The following is a 23,034-nucleotide window of genomic DNA, read 5'->3' on the forward strand; positions in this document are numbered from 1 at the left end:
TTCTCATAAACTTGGTAGAATAGTAGCAAAGACCCAGACGTGTAAGATATAGATGAAGATGAAAACATCAATTTTAAGAATTAGGGTTTGTGACTTAAAAGTGGGTAAAAGGGGATAAATAATAATGGCATATATGATATAAAAGGGGGTTTAAAAACAGAAAATCTCAATCTTATGTTTAATGACAACTCAACGTTATATTAGATGACACGTCATCACGTGTTTTTTTGTTTCGATTAAAAGAGTTTAGTTTATTTACATTTATACAAGATTTGAAAATTTTATAATTTATAATAATATTTTACGAGATATATATATATATATATATATATATATATATATATATATATATATATATATAATATCTAAATTGAAACAAAATTAAAAGTATACAATAGCTTTTTAACATATTACCAATTGTAGACCCAAAAAAGATTCGGGTCCTGAAAAAAGGGAATCAAAGCCCCATATAAAATGCAGGCATTTGAAGTTGAAATGAAATGAAACAAGTTTTTCAAAGGCATGTTTACAATCGCTACAAAAATACTCGTCCCAACAACTGGACTTCTTATTTCTCATTTCAGTAAGACCTCCAATTTCTCACTCATGGCTGCCGCTACTTTCTCCACTAATTCACCATCTTACACCCCTTTGAAAAAGGTAGGCACGCACAATGGAAGTTTTCATTGTGACGAAGCACTCGGTTGCTTCATGATTCGTCTCACCAACAAGTATTCTGGAGCCGAAATCGTACGCACAAGAGACCCTTAGGTTTGTTATTTACTACTATGTATTAGTTCACAGTAATTCAACTATGAACACCAGACTCTTAATTTCACACAAACAATAGGAATTAAAGTGCAGAAAATTAAGAGAACACGAATTAGAAGAAAACCAATAATATATTAAGCACAATCGTGTTTTTTATATATATTTAAAAACTGCAAACATAAACGTGTATTTATACAAGAAGAACCAAATCTTCCAGATTTGGTTTCTTAACAAACTACTCTACAAAATAGGAAAAGATATACAAGGATCAAAGCTAAACTTAAGGAGATTAATTCTGGAAGATAAACACAAAAACGCATCATCATATATCTTCTAAATATAAAAGAGATCTTCCAGAATCTTCAAATGGCTTTATCAACAAGAAATCATTCGGCAGTTGACTTTTGAAAACTTCAGACTCTAACATCATCTGCTCCTCAGACTCTAACATCATCAGACTCTAAAATCTGCAAAATACTTTGACTCATCAGATTAACTTTCCCAACAATCTCCCCCTATCTGATGATGTCAAAACAATTCAAGCTACTAACCCATCAACTTCTTGACCTCTCTTTCAATCAGCTTGCACTTATGCTTCATGTGTGAGATCTTCTTCATCATACTGATCTTGCTGTACAAGTGCATCAACAACTTTCTTCGAAAAGGTAAGGTCTGCAGAGATTCACACCTTGTCATCAAACTTAATAGCAGCTCAATATTAGCATCCTCAAACTGATCCACTCTAATCAACATTCTCCTTCCATTAGAAGTTTTAACCAGCAATGCATCCAAATACTCAACATAAAAATCATCTATAAACTCCATATGTTCAGGAACAGCATATGTATCAACTATCCTCTTGACCCTTCTTTCTTTCTTTCTCAAATTAAAGGCTTCACAGAAAACTTCATAATCCTTCAAACTAATAAACCCTTCTTCAAACACCAGATGCACAAACATAAAAATCCTCTTAAACACCTCACTTAAAATCACCCTGTCACCTTCACAACCTCTCAAACCAAATGCAATTCCTCTCCATTCACAAAATCCTAACCTCAATATTTGATTCAACTTCACCCTTAATCTTTTATCAGAAGCATGAGATAAAGTCAGAAACAAACACACTCCATCATACTCAGTCCTATCAATTTCAACCTTCAACACTTCTCCTTCATACCTTCTAAATCTAAACCTTTTATTCAACTTAGCTCTCAGATCATTCAAGACCGCAGGATTTTCAGAAATATCACCAGCAGATTCTGCAATAATCTCACCAACAGCTGCAACATTTTTACCCTTATCCTTAACACCACCAGCAACAATTTCATCACCAACAGTAACATTCTCAACCACATTTTCTGAAACCACAACCTCATCAACAACAATGTGCTCCCCCTCAATTTGATTCTCCCCCTCAACAGCAGCTCTCTTATTCTTATCACCAGCAACCTCTGCATCATCAACTCTCTTTCTTTTCTCCCCCTTTTTGACATCATCCACCTGAAGAGAAGATATGATTTCCCAGATTTCAGCTTGTTGATTTTTTAAAGTAACCAAATCAGAAGCAAACCCTGTAAAACAACTTTCTACCCCATCAACTTTCTTTTCCAATACATCCAACCTGTCATTAAACATCACCACAGAATTTGAATTACCAGCACCACCCTGCAACTCCCCAACCAACCTCCTCACCTCCATCAACTCTGATTTTGAAACAAAATTATTATTAAAGTTTTTAGAAAGATCAGACTGCACAACAGATAGTTTGTCATCAAACTTCTTAGTCAAATTAGTCAAAGCCTTATTCAAGCCAACCAATTCAACTGGTGCCCCAGTCTGACCTGCAGTGTCAATAGATGTGGGTATGGTTGGTATATCCTCATGACTTTCCTGTTGTGAAGAAAAGCAATCCTTGGATAAAGAAGGTGTTGAGGCCTGTACCACACCCTGTGACATGAGTGTGGCATTGGCAGCCTGTGCAAGAGTGTGTAAGGATGACATGCTCTGGAAAGGTAGTGACAGACTTAAGTCTGAGGTAGAAGTAGGTTTGGCCATTTCAGTAGGTTGTTGAATTTGGTTTGATGAGTCCAGGATTGGGACCTCTGTTTGTAAGTTAACTGAGGGGGTTGCATCAGTAACTGTAATGTGGGTATCCAAGTTAACTAACCTATCAGGTTTGGTTAAGGTCAAAGCACTGCTTGCAACAACCTCTAGCAGAGGTGAAGAAACAGTACTAGCACCATCTTGCCTAGTGAATTGTAATGGTGAATTCACAGGTACTGAATCATCTAAGGGTTCAAGTATGGTGGTATTCTCTGTATGAACTGGTGAGTTCATAAGGTTGTTTGATGAAGATATTTGCTCAGTAGCAGTGGGTGAAGATGGGTTAGATTGAAGTGGTGTTTCTTCAACCATATCTTCAGCCTGCTCTGTTTGATTAACAATATGGGGTGGAGTAATTGGGGGGGTAGAAACTGAATGTTCAGATTCTGTTGAATGTTGTTGACCATTGTTGTGACCTTCTTCAGATTCTGATTGCTCAGATCCTGAAGAAGATGCCCCTTCAGATTCTGATTGCTCAGGATCTGCAGGTTGGTCTGCACGGCCCAAATTGACCCAATGCATCATAGCAGCTGTAAGAGGGACTTCTTGACCATCATCAATGTGCCTATGAAACATTTTGACACTGCATTCAGGTAAATACCTGTACTCATAGACATTAAAAGTTTGCAAACCATTGTACAAAATTGGTGTCATTGATTGTTCAAACATTAGACTCATAAATCTTATGAATGGCACATTGTGATCTCTTAAAGGTTTTTCAGTAAGCACTAAGAGTTCATTAAAATACAGACGTGCAAAGTCTATATTTCTCCCTGTTACCATGGCATCAAAAATATGAGCCTCAAAATCATTTATTTCAGTTAGACTCCCACATTTAAAACTCAAACTTCTGATTATATTTGACAATAGAAACATCCACCTTGGACTGAACATACTGATTTTGACACTAGAATTGGTTAAGGGCTGACCAACTAGGTTAAAACAATTTCGTACAGCAGATTTTGCTGCTGTTCGAACAAAATTCTCATTAAAAGGAAGGTTTAAAGCAGCCCTTAAATGATTTTCAGTAATTGTTAAGGTGTTGTTACCATTCCTGTAAGTACCAGTAATTGACCTTGCTTCTCTGTTCCCATTACAAGTGTACCAGAACTCAGCCAGCATCTCAGGATACATCACCGTTGTCTTAAAGAAGGCATCCTTCAAAGAATGATTCCTCATAAACAGCATCAATTCCTCATATCCCTCATTAGCAAACCCTTCTGGAATTCTACCACAAGCTACCCTATTGTTCACCGATACCTGTACCTCCTTATTACCTCTAAAATCCTTTGCTCGATGCATCCTTTCAGTTGGTTCCAGAACAAAAGGGATGAATTTCATGTTCGCCATTGTAATCGCAAGAGAATTTCGAAAAACAGATGAGGGTTTTGAGATGATCGACTGATTTGACAAAAAAATTTAAAATTTAAACCCTATTAAATAATTCTGACACCGCCAAAAATTTTACCATTTACCTCCTCAAAAAGTTACAGTTTTGACCCTTTTATTATAAGAAATAGAATAAAGAAAAATAAACTTACCTAAAACAGAACAAGAAAAAAAAAAAAAACTTTATTTGACTCAAGATAGAAAATAATTTACACAAAATTACATCAAAAATACACCAGAGTCACACCATCTCAGACTCTGAAATAGCATTACCTCATCCAGACTCATTAAAACATCAGACTCCGGAAGAGTCATCACTAGACAACATTTCACTAGATGGATTTAACATTCCAAGTTGTCCAAGAAGATAAAAATGCCTTTCTTCATTAAGTGCCTTAGTAAAAATATCTGCCAATTGATCCTTTGTACCAATATGCTTCAAATACACTTTGCCCTTTTCAACACAATCCCTTATAAAATGATGTCTGATTTCAATGTGCTTTGTTCTTGAGTGAAACACTGGATTCTCAGTAATAGCAATTGCACTCTCATTGTCACACATGATTGGAGTGTTGGACAATGTCAACCCAAAATCCAAAAGTTGATGTTGCATCCAAAGTAATTGAGCACAGCAGCTTCCTGCAGCAACATATTCAGCTTCTGCTGTAGAAGTAGCAACAGAGTTTTGCTTCTTACTAGACCAGCTAACCAGTTTTCCACCTAACAATTGACATCCACCAGAAGTGCTTTTCCTGTCTAACTTGCAACCTGCATAGTCTGCATCTGTGTAACCAATTAGATCAAACCCTGAGTCTTTGGGATACCAAAGACCCAGGTTAGGGGTACCTTTTAAGTACCTAAAAATCCTTTTCACAGCTTTGTAATGAGACTCCTTAGGGTCAGATTGGTAACGTGCACAAAGACATGTAGCAAACATTATATCAGGTCTACTTGCAGTTAAGTATAACAAAGATCCAATCAAACCTCTATAGGTTGATTGACAAGTGGGTTTACCAGACTCATCCTTATCAAGTTTTTCAGAAATGCTCATTGGTGTTCTTATAGAAGAACAATTTTTGAAACCATATTTGTCTAACATGTTAGCAATATAGTTACTCTGGTTTATAAAAATACCCTCAGAACTTTGTTTTATTTGCAACCCAAGAAAATAGTTTAATGTACACAAATTACTCATTCTATACTCTTTTGACATAATATCAGAAAACCATTTTCCCAAGTTAGGATTAGTAGACCCAAATATAATGTCATCTACATAAATTTGAACAAGTAGCACATCACCTTTGTCCTTTTTGACAAACAAAGTCTTGTCAATAGCTCCTCTGGAAAAATTATTTTCTAGAAGAAATGTTGACAAGGTATCATACCAGGCTCTTGGAGCTTGCTTCAGACCATACAATGCCTTTTTCAATTTGTAAACATGTTTTGGAAATTTCTTACTTACATAACCAGGAGGTTGTTTCACATACACCTCTTCTTGCAAAACTCCATTCAAGAAAGCACTCTTCACATCCATTTGAGATACCTTAAACCCTTTGTGAGCAGCATGAGACAAAAACAATCTGATAGCTTCAATTCTAGCCACAGGAGCAAAAGTCTCATCATAATCTATCCCTTCTTCTTGCCTGTACCCTTGAGCAACCAACCTTGCCTTATTTCTGATAACAATACCATCTTTATCCACCTTGTTCCTGAATACCCATTTTGTGCCAATGATAGTTTTATCATCAGGCTTTGGAACCAATTCCCATACTTCATTCCTTTCAAACTCTGTAAGTTCTTCAGTCATAGCCTCATTCCAGTCATCATCACCTAGTGCCTCATCAATCTTCTTAGGCTCAATAAGTGAAAGAAAACTTGAAAACAAACAGAAATTAGCTATGGCAGATTCAGACACAGCAGCCTGATTAGAAGAACTAGTCTTGGGTAACCCTGTAGTATCCACAACATAATCATCAAGATGCTTTGGATGAACTATGCTTCTTGAAGATCTTCTGATAGGTACAATGGGATCTGAGGTGGTATCTGATGATTGGCCACTCTCTTGATTAACAACAATCTCTTCTTCTTGTGTAGATTCTTCTGTATGAACACCTTCAGCAATAATATTTTTAGAGTCTGACCACTGTTCATCAGACTCAGACTCTGAATCCAGAGTCTGAACAATGTTCTCTGAAATTAACTTAGACATTTCTTCAAGTGCAGAATTCTCAGAATTGGATGATTGATCCATTTCTAAGGAGCTTTCATCAAAAGAAACATTGATAGATTCTTCAATCTTCATTCTCCTCTGATTGTAAACTCTATAAGCTTTAGATACAGAAGAATATCCCATAAAAATACCTTCATCAGACTTTGGCTTCATCTTATCAAGCTGATCTCTTTGATTTAAAATGTAGCACTTACACCCAAAAACTTGAAAATAATGAATAGTAGGCACCTTTTTGTGATATAACTCATAAGGAGTTTTACCATGTTTCTTCACAATCAGTGACCTATTTTGAGTGTAACATGCTGTGTTTACAGCTTCAGCCCAGAACCTTAAAGCTATATTCGATTGACATAGCATAGTTCTAGCTGCTTCAATAAGGGTTCTGTTTCTTCTTTCAGCAACTCCATTCTGTTGAGGAGTTCTTACAGCAGAGAAGTTTTGACCAATTCCAGATTCTTCACAAAAATCAATTAAAGTAACATTTTTGAACTCAGTACCATGATCACTTCTTAACTGTTTAACAAGAATACCCTTTTGAACCTGCTCTCTTTTGATCAACCTGATGATTTCTTCAGGAGCATCACTCTTTGCAGCCAAGAAAATAACCCAAGTAAATCTGGAATACTCATCAACAATCACAAGAGTATACCTTTTTCCACCCAAACTACTAGTATTCATTGGACCAAACAGATCCATATGAAGCATGTGAAGTGGATCACAAATGGTAGCCAGGGTTTTTGAAGGAAACTTGGTTTTGGTTTGTTTACCCATAATACAAGCAGAACATGGCTTATCTTTCTTAAAGGGTTGCTGTGGAAGACCTCTCACCAATTTCTTCTTAGACAGCTCATTTATATTCTTAAAATTAAGATGAGAAAGTCTTTTATGCCACAGCCAATTTAGCTCATTTACAGTCTGAGAATACAAACATGTCTCAATACCAGAATTAACAGAATTCAGATCCAATACATACACATTCTGATGTCTCCAGGCCACAAGTGTTGGCCTACCTTTTGGATCATAAATAATACCAGCTTTCTTTCTGATTCTTATTTCACAGTCTTCATCAGCAATTTGACTAACACTTAGCAGATTATGCATCAACCCTTCAACTAAGGCAACTTTCATCAAAGTAACACTACCAGCTTTCACAGTACCATAACCAACTGTCTTTGCAACAGAATTATCACCATATCTCACAGGAGGACCCTTCTCTTCTACAAACTCTACAAGATGTTCTTTGCATCCAGTCATATGTCTTGAGCAGCCACTATCCAGATACCACTTACTACCCTGCTACACAAGACACAAACAACTACACAATTAATTCTTGGAGGGAACCCACTTTTCAGTGGGTTCAATAGGAGAATCTTTTACTCTCCATACAAAAGCTTTGTTACCAATCCAGATCAACTTGTCTTTAACAGATTTCAAAACACTTTCACTTTCACAGACTTTGGGTTTCCAACACTTTTCAATTCTCTTTGGAAGACAACATGTACTCTTAACAGGAGATTTCTCTTTACTTTTGATTACATTATTAAGTTTTGAAATTTCCTTTTTAAGTTTTCGAATAGTCTTAGTCTGTTTGGACTTTGACTTTCTTTTTGACCTTTTAGAATCTGGACTGGTACTAGTAACAGAAGATAAATCAGATATGTCCTTGCAACTTGACTCATGGGTGATAGACTCCTGGTCAGAACATTCACTTTTAATTTTCAAATCTAAACTGTTAGAGTCTGAAGATTTCTCAAGTTCAGACTCTGATTGACTTTTACTTTCTGACCAGTTAGAGTCTGATGGTAACAAAATTTCAGACTCTAAAGGATCTCTGCTCTCAAGTACAATGATGTCTAAAGGCTCAACAGGATCTAATGATTTTACAAAAGCATTTGTCAAAATCTTTTTATCACCATCAAACTTTACAAAAGTATCTGGTAAAATATCAGGTTTAAATCTATTAGGATCAGCTTCCACATTATTGTCTAATATGTAGTTTTCACCTAATATAGCCTTAACATCATCTGGAATTTGTTTGGCAATAGCATCAGAATTCTTTTTAGAAGATACACACCAAGATCTACAAATTGACTCATAATGTTTTGACCTTTTAATTGATCTTCCTAATTCTGTATTTAATCTTTTAGTTTCTTCAGCATATGCCATTTTATAAGTGTCTAATTCAGCCTCACACGATTTTAATCCTTTAATTTCAGCATCTTTTTCCATAATTGACTGTTTAAGATCAAAGATTTGTGTTCTTAACCTATCAATGTCTTCTAAACACCACTTAAAGTCAAGCAACAAGTACTGAAACATTCTCACTTTTTCATTATCAAAATAGTTCACAAAGTTTTGTACCTTATAGGCAGAAATTTTATTACAAGAACTATCCATATCCATCTTCTCAATAGCCTTCAGATCCTCTTCAAAATTACTGGATCCACCAACCATTTCAGTTAAAGCCATAAAACACTTGTCTTCCTCATCATCTGATGATGAATCTTCATCCTCCCATGTTTCAGTATACAAAGCCTTCTCCTGTTCTTTACCCTTTGCCTTCTCAGCTTCATTCTTTAATTTCTTGTACTTCAACTTGTACTTTCTTGCTTTGTCAACAGACTTGTAGGAATCTGAACCTCCTTCAACCTTAGACCAGCAATCAGCAGCTATATGCCCTATCTTACCACACTTGAAACACTTAGCTTTCTTTGGATCAAATGAACTCTTACCTTTACCCTTCTTAAAACCAAACTTTCTTTGCTCAACTCTCTGAGCCAAAAGAGCTATCTGGGCCTCCAGATCATCATCTTCCTCATCTTCTTCAGATTCACTATCATCAGAAGTTTCATCATCCTCAGATTCAACCTTACTAGAGTAACTGGAGAACAACTGTTTGTTCTTCTTTGTAGTAGCCACCAAAGCTGCCTCTGGATCTTTAGCAACCTTCTTAACATTGATCTTGTTCTTCAACTGTGTTTCTTCAAAATTTGATAGAATACCAAACAACTCACTTAGCTCATACCCTTCAATCTTCTCACTTATTACCATAGAAGTAATAACCGATTCAAAGTTTGAAGGTAGTAATTCAATGAACTTTTGACACAAAACTTGTTGTGTCTTTTCTATACCAACACTTTCAAGATCATTTATCAAAACCTGAAACCTTGAGTGGAGATCACTTAAGGATTCTTTAGGCTCAGCAGCAAAGTTTTCATAGCATCTGATCAGATTCTTTCTCTTTTGAGTCTTAACAACTGTGACTCCTTCATAATCATTAAGTAAAAGATCCCACATAGCTTTAGCAGTCTTGGCATGACTAATTTTCCTGAGAATAGGAACAGTGACAGCATTACCAATAATACTTCTTATTTTGCTGTCAAGCTTAAACTTTATAGCTTCTGCTTCTGTCCATCTTTCTCTTGGAGTTGAACGAAAATAAGCAGGTTGTGCAGCAACAGTATCTGATCCAGGAACAGCATCGACCATTTGACCTGGTGTAATGGGTCCTGTGGTAAGGACAGTTTCTGCATCTTCATGAACAGATCCAAGAAACCATAGAACTTTTAGCTTCCATGTTGCAAAGTCTGTGCCATCAAAAATCGGCACACCTTTTCCAGCCATGACTGGAGTAACAATTGTACTGGTAGACATCTTGATTTCTTCAAAGATGAAAAATAGATCGTTTTAAAGATTACCTTTGACGGATTTACACCTTACCCGCTCTGATACCAGTTATTAGTTCACAGTAATTCAACTATGAACACCAGACTCTTAATTTCACACAAACAATAGGAATTAAAGTGCAGAAAATTAAGAGAACACGAATTAGAAGAAAACCAATAATATATTAAGCACAATCGTGTTTTTTATATATATTTAAAAACTGCAAACATAAACGTGTATTTATACAAGAAGAACCAAATCTTCCAGATTTGGTTTCTTAACAAACTACTCTACAAAATAGGAAAAGATATACAAGGATCAAAGCTAAACTTAAGGAGATTAATTCTGGAAGATAAACACAAAAACGCATCATCATATATCTTCTAAATATAAAAGAGATCTTCCAGAATCTTCAAATGGCTTTATCAACAAGAAATCATTCGGCAGTTGACTTTTGAAAACTTCAGACTCTAACATCATCTGCTCCTCAGACTCTAACATCATCAGACTCTAAAATCTGCAAAATACTTTGACTCATCAGATTAACTTTCCCAACACTATGCACACCAACTGTTTGTTAAAATGCCACCAAAAGTTAAAAGGTTATTTTTTGTTTGCTTTTTAATGAAAGTTGTATTCTTGATGGAAATTGGGTGTTGGGTTGTAGGTGTTGGAAACTCATGATGCAGTTCTTGATGTTGGTGGGGTGTATGATCCTTGATAACGCCAAAATTATACATATTTGTTGTCATTATTTCGATCCGATTTTGTATCATTTTGTATGTAATTGTTGTACTTGTGTATTGTAATAAGTTAAAATGTGTGTATAATCCATTGCGAGTGTTGAAGCGAAGATTTATGGAAAATATTGCTGATTTTAGAAGATTATGCGCACCTGCACCGTTTTGGCCATAACTCGGTCATACGAACTCGAAAAAGGGTGAATCTAGAGCCCAGACGTCCGTAACTCAGAGCTCTACAACATCATATTGGAAAATTACCAATAAACAGTACCAGATGCGGCGCATCTGCTATAGATGCGACGCATCTGAGGCCAAAATAGTCCCGACAGCTTTAAATGCGGCGCATCTGTGCCAGATGCGGCGCATCTGAGCCAGATGCGGCGCATCTAACTCAGATGCGGCGCATCTGAGGTCCTTCCGACAGTTCTGGGTCCTAAAACGAGCTGGAACCACTAAAAATAAAGGGATGCGGCGCATCACCTTTAGATGCGGCGCATCTGATGCATTTCTGGCCATTTTACCTAACTTTTGAGCCTATTTAAGAAGAGCTTTGGTTACACATTTGAGACACCACAATATAGATCAGTAGTAGTTCGAGAAGGGGGGTTTCCCCAGCCATTCTAAAGGGTTCTTTACCCTTTTGAGCATCAAGATTGAAGAAGGGATCATACGCTACGATAGGTACTCTCGGTTTCATTTATTTTAGTGATAAGATTATGAATTCCTATTATTTTGATTGTATCGTTGTAACCTTCATTATTATGATTGGCTAAAGCCTTGTGTGTTTACTTAAATGTAAGATTTATAGTTTGGGATTGTTTTATCTTTTAATGTTATTTAAGTTACTATGATATTTGATTGATTAAATTACCATGTCCAACCAAAAGAACCATAGTTATGCTAGTTTGGTACTTTCCTTTAATTACATAGATTGTTAACTACATGCGACACTAGGAACACAATCTATGCTTCAATACTTTTAGTAATCTAGACGGGTAAACATATACTTAATTGACGACTTTGCTATATGTTTAGATCGGTAATTGAATAAGTACTAGAACTACATAGTCATGAATTTACCTCAAGTGATTGTTGTAATTTAGGTTTTACGTGAGTTTAATCGGGTTGGGTCTAATTAATCTAATCAATCTAAATCAATTATGTTCTTCCATAGATCCATTGTTGTAAGTATCCATTTACTCTAGTTCAATTATACAAGTTATGAATTGGTTTATGTGAGTTTATCAATGTTCATGGCTAGTACTTCAACACCTAGTGATTTAGACATCTACATGTGAGTGTAGGATGGTAATTGAATGGTAACTAGATTTTACAATAGTGTAGTTTATTTAGAGTGATCTTAATAAACTAGGTTTTATGTGAATTCAACCAAGGAAGAGTCTTATTGATTAAACATAGGTAAAGAAGAACTAATGACAAGGTTTATGTGAATTTACTAAGTTTATAGTTCTCGGTTTATAGATATTGTGAGATTGATATGAACCATTTACTTGTAACTACAAAATAACGGGGTTAAGTATAAAAGAACAATCCTTATCATTTATCAAGCATTGAAGTAAACACCGCCTTCTCATCCTTGTTATTTATCCCATTTTATTTCCCGTTTGTTACTTAACAATTCTACAATTAAAACTCCCCTTTTTCTTAGAATAATTATCTGTTTTTGAAGTCCTTAAAACAAACTTCTCCCTGTGGATCGAACTGGTCAATTTAATTGCTAGTTACTACATGATCGGGTTTTAGTTGCCTGTATTATGTGTTAATTATTAAGCATATTGTCTACATTTTAAAGGTTACGTCTTAACACATCAACTTTTTGGCGCTGCTGCCGGGGAGCGGTTTTGTTTAAAAGATTTTAATAGACTTTTAGTTATTCGATCCTTTCGTGGGAAGTTATTTTCACGAAAGTTACCTGCTTTATTTTTATTTTTTGTTTGTTTTGTTTTTCTTTTGTGGTGTGATTGCAGCTAGGTTACAGGTATAATTTGGCTGGGTATGATTATATGATTTCAAAAGCTATGTATGATGTCCAACAATCAGGTGAATCATCAGTTTTCATGGGTATGAATGAAGATTGGTATATGGGTTCTTGGGAAGCTAGGGTGGAACCAAGAGGTGTTTGTGAGACTTATGGAGGTTACTATATGCCCGAGGAGTGTGATGATAGTCTTATGTATCATTATACCCCTAAGGACCAACCATGGGATTATTATGAAGATGGTAACTCATCCTGGGATTCATCTCAACAACACTTTCAAATTCAAGAAGGAGAAGAGAGTCAGTCGAATTTAGAAGATGTAATTTTAGACTTCATGAGAAACGAGACTGAACGGAGCCAAAATTTGCAAGAAACACTAGCGGGCCAACAAGAATCCATTGAGCGTTTACAGAGGACCATGAGCTGTCTACTCCAACAAATTGAAGAAAGGGAGTCGGACACTTTTTCGGCTAATTCACTAGTTGATTCGAGGGGTAATACACAGATACCCGAGGTGGAGAGTGTTGAGCCTACCATTATTATACCGCCTACCACCCCCTTTATGTCCACGTTTGCAATGCTTAATCCAGAAATTGATGAGGGGGAATTGCGGGCGATAGGTTAGTATTCATGGGATAGTGATGATGATGACGTTTTAACTACCGAGGTCGAAGAAATGGAGTCATCAAAGATCATCGACGATGAGGAGTCTAATATAGTGGAACTATTTCAGGAGTCACCTTCTCATGTGGAATTTGTATATCCTCACGAGGTTTGCACTTGGAATATATTAAAAGATGATCCGTTTGGACATGATCCACCTGAAAGAATAAAATTTTTGCTGCAAACCGCACTTAGGAGAGGGTCATGTGTTGACTCTCGGGTTAGGTATTCCTTTTTCAAGAAATTGAAAAAGGAATTATATGATATATTGTATACCACCCGAGGGGTTAATGACTGGCTCACGTTACTTATTCGTGGAACTTTTTCCACTGATTTTACTTGTCGTCCAATAAGTGTGGGGAAGAATGACCCCATTAGGTGTTAAAAGAAGGGGTAAAGTTTGGTGCACAACTCATTAATAAATATGCTATAAAATGAGTATTATGCTATGTGCTGCAATTTTCAAAGACTGGCATGAAGTTCAGCAAAATACTTGCATGATGATTGGTTTGTGATAGCGTTTAAGGAATGGATGATGTTCTTATCGTGACAGCCAATTCAGCGCCATCATCTGTAACAACCCGAGTTTTTCCGTTAAAACTTCCGTTAAATACTTGACGATCGTTAGCTAAATCATACAATTTTCATACGCCAAATTTTTTTCTTTAAAGTTAACAGTGGCTACGTGAAACTTTTTCGTATTTAAAGTAATTAAATGCGTACTTGATCCTTAGTGGATTACTTGAATTAATATGTTATATTAATTAGTGAATTTAATTCGGTTGACAAATTAAACTAGAAACGACACGATTAAAGTTAATCGCCTAGAAAGAAAAACAATAGAATAATTATTGTTAATAATTATTGAACTTACGAAAGAAATTTAATTTATTATTTACGTAATGAATTAAACACGGTGATTTTGTTTCAACGACTAGTTAATGTTCCGGAGATTCGGTACGGTTAACGGCACTCGAAACGAACCACGCGCGAACGAGCTTTTACACAAAACGAGCCCGAGACCCGAGCCCGAGGCCACATGGACATGACCTCATACCTCATCATCCTTGGCCCCATGAGTAGCCAATTCATGTTGACTATTAGTTTAGGCACATGTTTGTTGACTATTGGTTTTTAGGCCCATGTTTGTTGACTTTTGATTTTTAGGCACTAAATAACTAGTTAGATAATCCTCTCATTCCATCCTAACTATGAAAAATGCAGCTCATTCCTCCTCCCTCTCTTCTTCTTCACATCAAACACACACACACACACACACAAATCAACCATCAAACTTGCTTGTTTGCTCTTACTCGTGTGATCAATCTTGCTCCGATCGTCGTTCTCTACGCGCTAGTATAAACAATTTTGTGATCAAAGGTATAATTAGCTAAACCCTAATCTTTAAAATCAGATTTTTATTAAGGTTTCATAAATTAGGTTGTCTATTGCTCAAGTCTTAATGTTTGATGAATACTAGATGCGATAAATTGCTCGTCTTGATTGTTTTATGCGAAAACCGAATTTGTATTTGATGTGTACAGTAATTTTAATTTTTCAATTGTATGATATTATATTATAATTAGATTCCTTTCAAAAAACTATTGATTTTAGGCTTTGGATTCGCTTGTTTTCATTTCCGGATGATCAAGTTATGGCCAATTGAAATTAACGTTGTGTTTTTGTGATTGATCAGAAATCTGGATTTGATAGACCACGAATTGGATTGTGAAATCTATACCATTGGATAGGTAATTTAAAAACACTCAGTTTACACTAGGATATCATGTCGTTTGCTTATGTAAAACCCGAGATATGCTTGAATTAGTGTAAAAGTAGTTTTATACAGCACTTGCATGAAAACGACCTTGTATGATAAAATGTGTTAGCTTCTGTGATTAAAGATTTGCATATTTGAAATATACACAAAAAGTACTTCATCTTTAATGTAGATATCATAGGCTAATTGTATCTAGATCTTCGGCTAATCGCGTGCGAATGTGACTAGCGAAACTAGAATCGAATCTGTAAATTGCTCTCTATTTTATACTATGTGGATTATGTTTATTGAATGAGCATGTAAGCTTCTGGAATATGAATTTTAACATGATATGTGACTTATTGTTAGTTTATACCAATCTCTGAAACCTTATGTATTGGGCACAATAGGGCCATTATTTATGTAAAATCTGATTTGAGCTGAAAAACTGAATGTTCAACTTGCATGAATAAACTGTACAAATTGGCTAAACCAAAATTGCTTAATTTTTGATATGTGTTAGTTTAACTTGTTTGTGAACTATGGCCACTGGTCTTGTATAAATTGCATGTCCCTAACTCCGGTTATAGCTAAAACCAAATCAGTGCGCGGTCAGAAACTGACTTGGTGAACCCCAAATGTACCCCTTCTGATTCCTGACTTTTAATTATCTTATGAGACCCTGGCCAGACTTTTTGGAATCGATTTTGAGTATACTTATGATCTGGAGTTTTCCATGTTTAATTGAATTTTTTACTATGAGATAATATGCTAAGTTTGCTACATGTACATGAACTTTGTGCACAACGATAAACTGAAATTGTGAAATTGACCAATTATGATCTAAAACGTGTTGTTTGACTTAGGTTTGATATGTTGACCAACATTTGACATGAACTACTGATGTTGACTTTAGTTGACTACTTTGACCAAGTTTGACTTTCGGTTTGACTTCGGTTGACTTTGTTTGACTTGCATGAATTAGTTGACTGTATGTTGACTTCTACTTTGAAACGCGTCGATTCCAGCAATAAGACAACTTATACTATGAAACCACACTTGTTTAAGACATATTTATTGACCAACCTAAATACATATACTTAGGTTGCATTACTCGACTATAAACCGTACAAGTAAATTGTCCACTTTTCAATCCGAGCTTTATTCAAAGGTGAGTCTACAGTCCCGCTTTTTACATGTTTTTAGGGATGAGAATACACGCTATTGTTACTTACAATTTTTACAAATGCTTTTGTATTGACACGAGTACTATATATGCATATTGAGTTTGTACACAAAGCCTCTAGCTTGAATACTTTAAATACCATCGGTGTAGGCACAATTTAGATGGACGGATCCGTTAGGTTGACAACCTCACCTGCTATAAAAACTGTGGTGCATTTACTTTGAACATAATACATTCGTACAAGTGTATAACATTTTTATGAGGTAAAGGCAGGTATAGTGGATTCTATACTTGGGTCATTGCTAGTATTCAGGTGCTCATAGATTATGCAAACGTTTCGCAACTTGGAGTTGTACTTGTAAAATCTCGTGGTCAAGGAAACTAAACTATATTTCTGATAACTGTTTTTCAGATACTATACAACGTTATTTAAAACTGTGGTTTACGAACAAATGAGATAAAACTTGACATGGTATTGTCTACGAATATTTGAAACTTGACATGGTATTGTCTACAAATGATTGAAACTTGACATGGTAGTGTCAACAAACTTTTGAAATGGGACACGGAGTTGTCTAACTTTTAACATTGAACCTCGGTGGTCTTCCACTAATAACCCTTTTCGAAATGTATTTCTTAAATATACTGTATTATTTACCTAAAACCTGTAGATTCACTCAACATTGTTGTTGATCCGTTTTGCGTATTTTATTCTCAGGTATTAATTGCTTCCGCTGTAGAATATTGCTGTTACGTAGTAGTCAAGCCAATCACTGGGACCAGAGTTAACATTCCGTTAAAGGGATTTTTGACTGGGTGTTACATCATCCCGTGATCTTCGGCCTAAAGCCTAGAAAGTATTAACTCTCTTTCATACTATTTGCTCTCAAATTTACAATTTTTCTGATTTCATGTAATGAGGGCATTGCATGATCTTAAGTGTGGGGAAGGAGTAAATTCTTTCGGGTTTTACAAAAACATGGTTTAAAATGGCTTAAAATGAGGGTTTTACAAAAAAAAAAAATGGTTTAAAATGGCTTAAAATGTGAAAATTTTTAACTTTATAAATTCATTTGCATGAATGTATTTTGTATAAAAGACTCAAGAAATAGCCAACTAAGGAAATGATCAACACGCTATATCACATACTTCGCGCAAGGATTCTATAGTACTTTGTTGAATCGGAAATCAAATCCAATACTCATTGAATTAAGGAAGTCAAGTCTTCCAAAATGACGCACTTGCTAACTTATGTTTGAAGATGTAGTCCAGAACAGCTGTAGGTTGATGAAAAGTCCTGAAAAGTCATCTCTATCATCGGCTGAAAATCCACCTCACCTCAGCATCAAACAGGGTTTTTGGTGGTCAGACTTATCCTAACCATGAGATGGATCTGTCTCGTACAATGGGGGGGGGGGCACATTGCAAATTAGCTTTTAAGACTAATGAATCTAATCCCCACATGGATGATCTCCGTAAAAATCAACTGCATCTATGTTGACCGGGTCAACATACGTATGCCATAACAAATTGAGGTGTGCAAACTCATGGTTCACCGATGATATTTGGACACGATATAGTTTCTTCTAAAACTTATGCTATTTTATGAACTATATTGTGTAAAACCATTTTTAGGACATCCGGTTTCAAGTTCCATGATACTTCAATCATGGGGGCGAGTAGCTTGCTAAACGCCGACTGAGGCTTCGGTTTTCAGTTACCCTCAACCGGACTTTGAGGTTAAAACCGGAAAACTTGTTAGTGTAAAAACTAACATGACTATTTTTCAAAATATCAAAGGTTTTTCGCAAAGGTCCTAATTTCCCTAAGGATCCAAATTTTTAAGAAATGTGGGACTTTAAAACCACCTTTCGACTTTGGTGTGATTTCAATTCGCGTGTGTACTCTAAATGTGTGTGTATACTCAAAATGCGTGCGTGTGTTACATTGTGAAATAAATAAAAAGTGTGAGTGTGATTCGTGTTTGTTTTCAGAAATGTGTGTATTCATCGTAATATATTTTAGTTTTTGTAAGTCTTGCTTGAGGACAAGCAAGTTTAAGTGTGGGGATTTGATAACGCCAAAATTATACATATTTGTTGTCGTTATTTCGATCCGATTTTGTATCATCTTGTATGTAATTGTTGTACTTGTGTATTGTAATAAGTTAAAATGTGTGTATAATCCATTGCGAGTGTTGAAGCGAAGATTTATGGAAAATATTGCTGATTTTAGAAGATTATGCGCACCTGCACCGTTTTGGCCATAACTCGGTCATACGAACTCGAAAAAGGGTGAATCTAGAGCCCAGACGTCCGTAACTCAGAGCTCTACAACATCATATTGGAAAATTACCAATAAACAGTACCAGATGCGGCGCATCTGAGGCCAAAATAGTCCCGACAGCTTTAAATGAGGCGCATCTGTGCCAGATGCGGAGCATCTAACTCAGATGCGGCGCATCTGAGGTCCTGCCGACAGTTCTGGGTCCTAAAATGAGCTGGAAACCACTAAAAATAAAGGGATGCGGCACATCACCTTTAGATGCGGCGCATCTGATGCATTTCTGGCCATTTTACCTAACTTTTGAGCCTATTTAAGAAGAGCTTTGGTTACACATTTGAGACACCACAATATAGATCAGTAGTAGTCCAAGAAGGGGGGTTTCCCCAGCCATTCTAAAGGGTTCTTCACCCTTTTGAGCATCAAGATTGAAGAAGGGATCATACGCTACGATAGGTACTCTCGGTTTCATTTATTTTAGTGATAAGATTATGAATTCCTATTGTTTCGATTGTATCGTTGTAACCTTCATTATTATGATTGGCTAAAGCCTTGTGTGTTTACTTTAATGTAAGATTTATGGTTTGGGATTGTTTTATCTTTTAATGTTATTTAAGTTACTATGATGTTTGATTGATTAAATTACCATGTCCAACCAAAAAAACCATAGTTATGCTAGTTTGGTACTTTCCTTCAATTACATAGATTGTTAACTACATGTGACACTAGGAACACAATCTATGCTTCAATACTTTTAGTAATCTAGACGGGTAAACATATACTTAATTGACGACTTTGCTATATGTTTAGATCGGTAATTGAACAAGTACTAGAACTACATAGTCATGAATTTACCTCAAGTGATTGTTGTAAATTAGGTTTTACGTGAGTTTAATCGGGTTGGGTCTAATTAATCTAATCAATCTAAATCAATTATGTTCTTCCATAGATCCATTGTTGTAAGTATCCATTTACTCTAGTTCAATTATACAAGTTATGAATTGGTTTATGTGAGTTTATCAATGTTCATGGCTAGTACTTCAACACCTAGTGATTTAGACATCTACATGTGAGTGTAGGATGGTAATTGAATGGTAACTAGATTTTACAATAGTGTAGTTTATTTAGAGTGATCTTAATAAACTAGGTTTTATGTGAATTCAATCAAGGAAGAGTCTTATTGATTAAACATAGGTAAAGAAGAACTAATGACAAGGTTTATGTGAATTTACTAAGTTTATAGTTCTCGGTTTATAGATATTGTGAGATTGATATGAACCATTTACTTGTAACTACAAAATAACGGGTTTAAGTATAAAAGGACAATCCTTATCATTTATCAAGCATTGAAGTAAACACCGCCTTCTCATCCTTGTTATTTATCTCATTTTATTTCCCGTTTGTTACTTAACAATTCTACAATTAAAACTCCCATTTTTCTTAGAATAATTAACTGTTTTTGAAGTCCTTAAAACAAACTTCTCCCTGTGGATCGAACTGGTCAATTTACTTGCTAGTTACTACATGATCGGGTTTTAGTTGCCTGTATTATGTGTTAATTATTAAGCATATTGTCTACATTTTAAAGGTTACGTCTTAACACATCAATCCTAGTCAAGTTCGATATGACCACCATCAAAAGGGTTTTGCTGAGGTTTTTGGACATGGGTTTAATACTAAACTTAGTAGTGCTGGTCTTATTTACAAGGTATAATCAATCTCTTAATTAAACCATCAATCACTAGATAGCCCAGTGGTTGGGCCCTTAGTTCCTTACAGGATGTCTCAAGTTCGAATCCCGTCTTGGAAGGATATTTAGTGGTGGCCAGGAAAATCATCAAGGGTTTGAAGATTTAATTTGGATTGGACCGATCCTGATCAGTCTTCTGACAAGGAAAATGAAGCCTTCAAACGAGCAATAGATCTTGCTGGTAGTGAGTTTTTGGACGTGAGTGGTTATTAAATTATAAAATATCACTATTCCTTTTTTGTATCGACCTTTTTTTATTGCTTACGTTTATCTTGTGGTGTACAGAGTGTTCGGTTTCATGTAAGATCATGGCTCCGGCTCGCTCAATTGTCATGGAATGTATTGCAGCAAGAACTGATATTGATCCTAGCGGCGAAATCATGGTTTTGGATAGACTTTGCCCTGTAAGTATTTCAATTATCTTTGCTCAGATATTGTTCTTTATAAGTTAAATAATTTGATACTTGGACCCATTCATAATCAATTCTGTTTGTTAACAGTGGAAGCTTTACTTGTATGAGCTCGAACAGGAGTTGAAAGTGGAGCCATCTATCAAATATGTTCTTTACCAGGTATCTTATATGCATATGTCAAATATAGTCAAGTGATTATTACTAGAAAAATTATGTGGTTGGTCCCTCATGTTTATCCAAAATTGTACGTTTGCCATTTATGTTTTTTTTTGACTCGGTTGGTCACCCAATTATGCACTTGTTTCGCGGTTGGTCCCTAGTTCTTACGGCCGTTAGTGTCAGTCCGTCAAGTGGTTCCACGTGATTAACACGTGAGGGTATTTTAATCAAATCCATTCACTTTGTTCCAAGTAAGCATCTAAAACATCAATTAATGAATGAAAACCCCATCTAACTCGGTTTGAATTCATTTCGGTTTTATCACCAACACTCTGATCTTATTTCCCTCTCTAAAACCCTAGAATTTCGAACAAATTAAATCAAAGCTTTTATTGTCTGTAACCATGGTGAATAACTACAAGCAACGACAATATGGAGAAGACTGATTTAGCACAACGTGCAATTTGGGTAAACGCGAGGGACCAACCACGTAATTTTATTTACTATTGTGTATTTTTGTATTGATAATTAAGATAAAAACTGACAGGACGAAAGGAGCAAAAGCTGGAGGGTGCAGGCGGTGGCAAAAGCCCCTGATAGCTTTGAGAGCCGCAAGGCGCTTCCCACTCAATGGAGAGGCCTAAGAGACAGTGATCTATCAAAGGAATCTGGGATCAATGGCTGTGTTTTCGTGCATATGAGTGGCTTTATTGGCGGCAATTATACCTACGATGGTGCACTTGCTATGGCTAGAGGCGGCTTAAAGCTCTAATTATGACCAGTGAAACTACAAAATGTGCGTTACATACATTGTTATGTTAACAAATGATCCAACTAATTGTGTTTTTTTATATTGATTGCCATATGGATAATCGCTTAGTATTTTATATATAAGGTCATATTGGGAATTTGGGATGTTGTTACGGGTATCATATGATATCGGGGACTGTAGATATCAGGTTGTTTAGAAGTGCTTGTGTAGAAGATATGAGGAAGTTTAAGATGAAATCGAATGCTTATGACGTTGATGATGATGGTATTGAGAACAAGAGTGTATTGATGGCACAATCTTGTTTTCTTGTGATAAGATTACAAAATAATAAACTGCAAATAATTTAGAAAACTTACACTACTAAAACAAATAGTGTTGTTATTTGTTTCAGGGTAGACATAGGCTTAGATTAAGCATACTTACTTCCCTTATCTCTTATTTTTTTAACGGCAATATCGACATTGAATGCTCTCATTTGTCACCCACACACGCGGTAAGAGGAAACCTAATTAGTGATGATGTTGGCAGTATCATCGAAGGTTGGGAAAACCCCCAGAGACCTTCTCAAGTCACACTGATGTTGGCAGTACCATCAAAGGTTAGAAACTCCATGTTTGGCCAATGGTAACGTCGAAGTTGTGACTGATATTCAATTCCCATTCGTAACATCGGGTTTGATTCTGGATTATTTTCATTCGACGCCAGCAACTCAGAAACGTGATCGTTTGAACTTGTTCTTTGGCTCTATCAAAGCTTCTGATTTGGGGCCTGATTCTTGTGTTAGAAAGGCTCCAGTTGAGCCCGTGGGCAGCCCATCTCATTTGACAGTTTTTGGTCGACTTTATCTCATTGTGGAGCTTCAAAAAATAATTAGGATGCTGTTACTGGGCGAGATAAAGGCCCATCCGATGGTGATGTTCCCTGTTCAGAACAGCCCGGGTCAGTTTGCGGGCCTAAACATGTCCCCGGTGATGCGTTTACCTCTTTGCTACCACCGGTCTTGATTTTGAGCCTGGGATGGGCCCAGAAAGAGCTGTTATTGAAGCCCTCATGAAACTATAGAGTTAAAAGACGACAACATCACTTTTGCGGAAAGGTTGGCGCGCTTGAAGAAGGCGAAAAAGAGAAGAAGAAATGAAGGCAAGTAG

The 23,034-nt window shown here is 36.0% G+C and overlaps 1 pseudogene; it reads left to right on the top strand.

Annotated features, from left to right (window-relative positions):
* The first annotated feature begins 522 nt into the window (after nucleotides 1-522).
* On the top strand, nucleotides 523-21,886 carry LOC139858534 (uncharacterized; annotated as a pseudogene).
* The last annotated feature ends 1,148 nt before the right edge of the window (nucleotides 21,887-23,034 follow it).

This window comes from Rutidosis leptorrhynchoides, chromosome 7 (genome assembly GCF_046630445.1).
Source record: "Rutidosis leptorrhynchoides isolate AG116_Rl617_1_P2 chromosome 7, CSIRO_AGI_Rlap_v1, whole genome shotgun sequence".
Taxonomy (NCBI): Eukaryota; Viridiplantae; Streptophyta; class Magnoliopsida; order Asterales; family Asteraceae; genus Rutidosis; species Rutidosis leptorrhynchoides.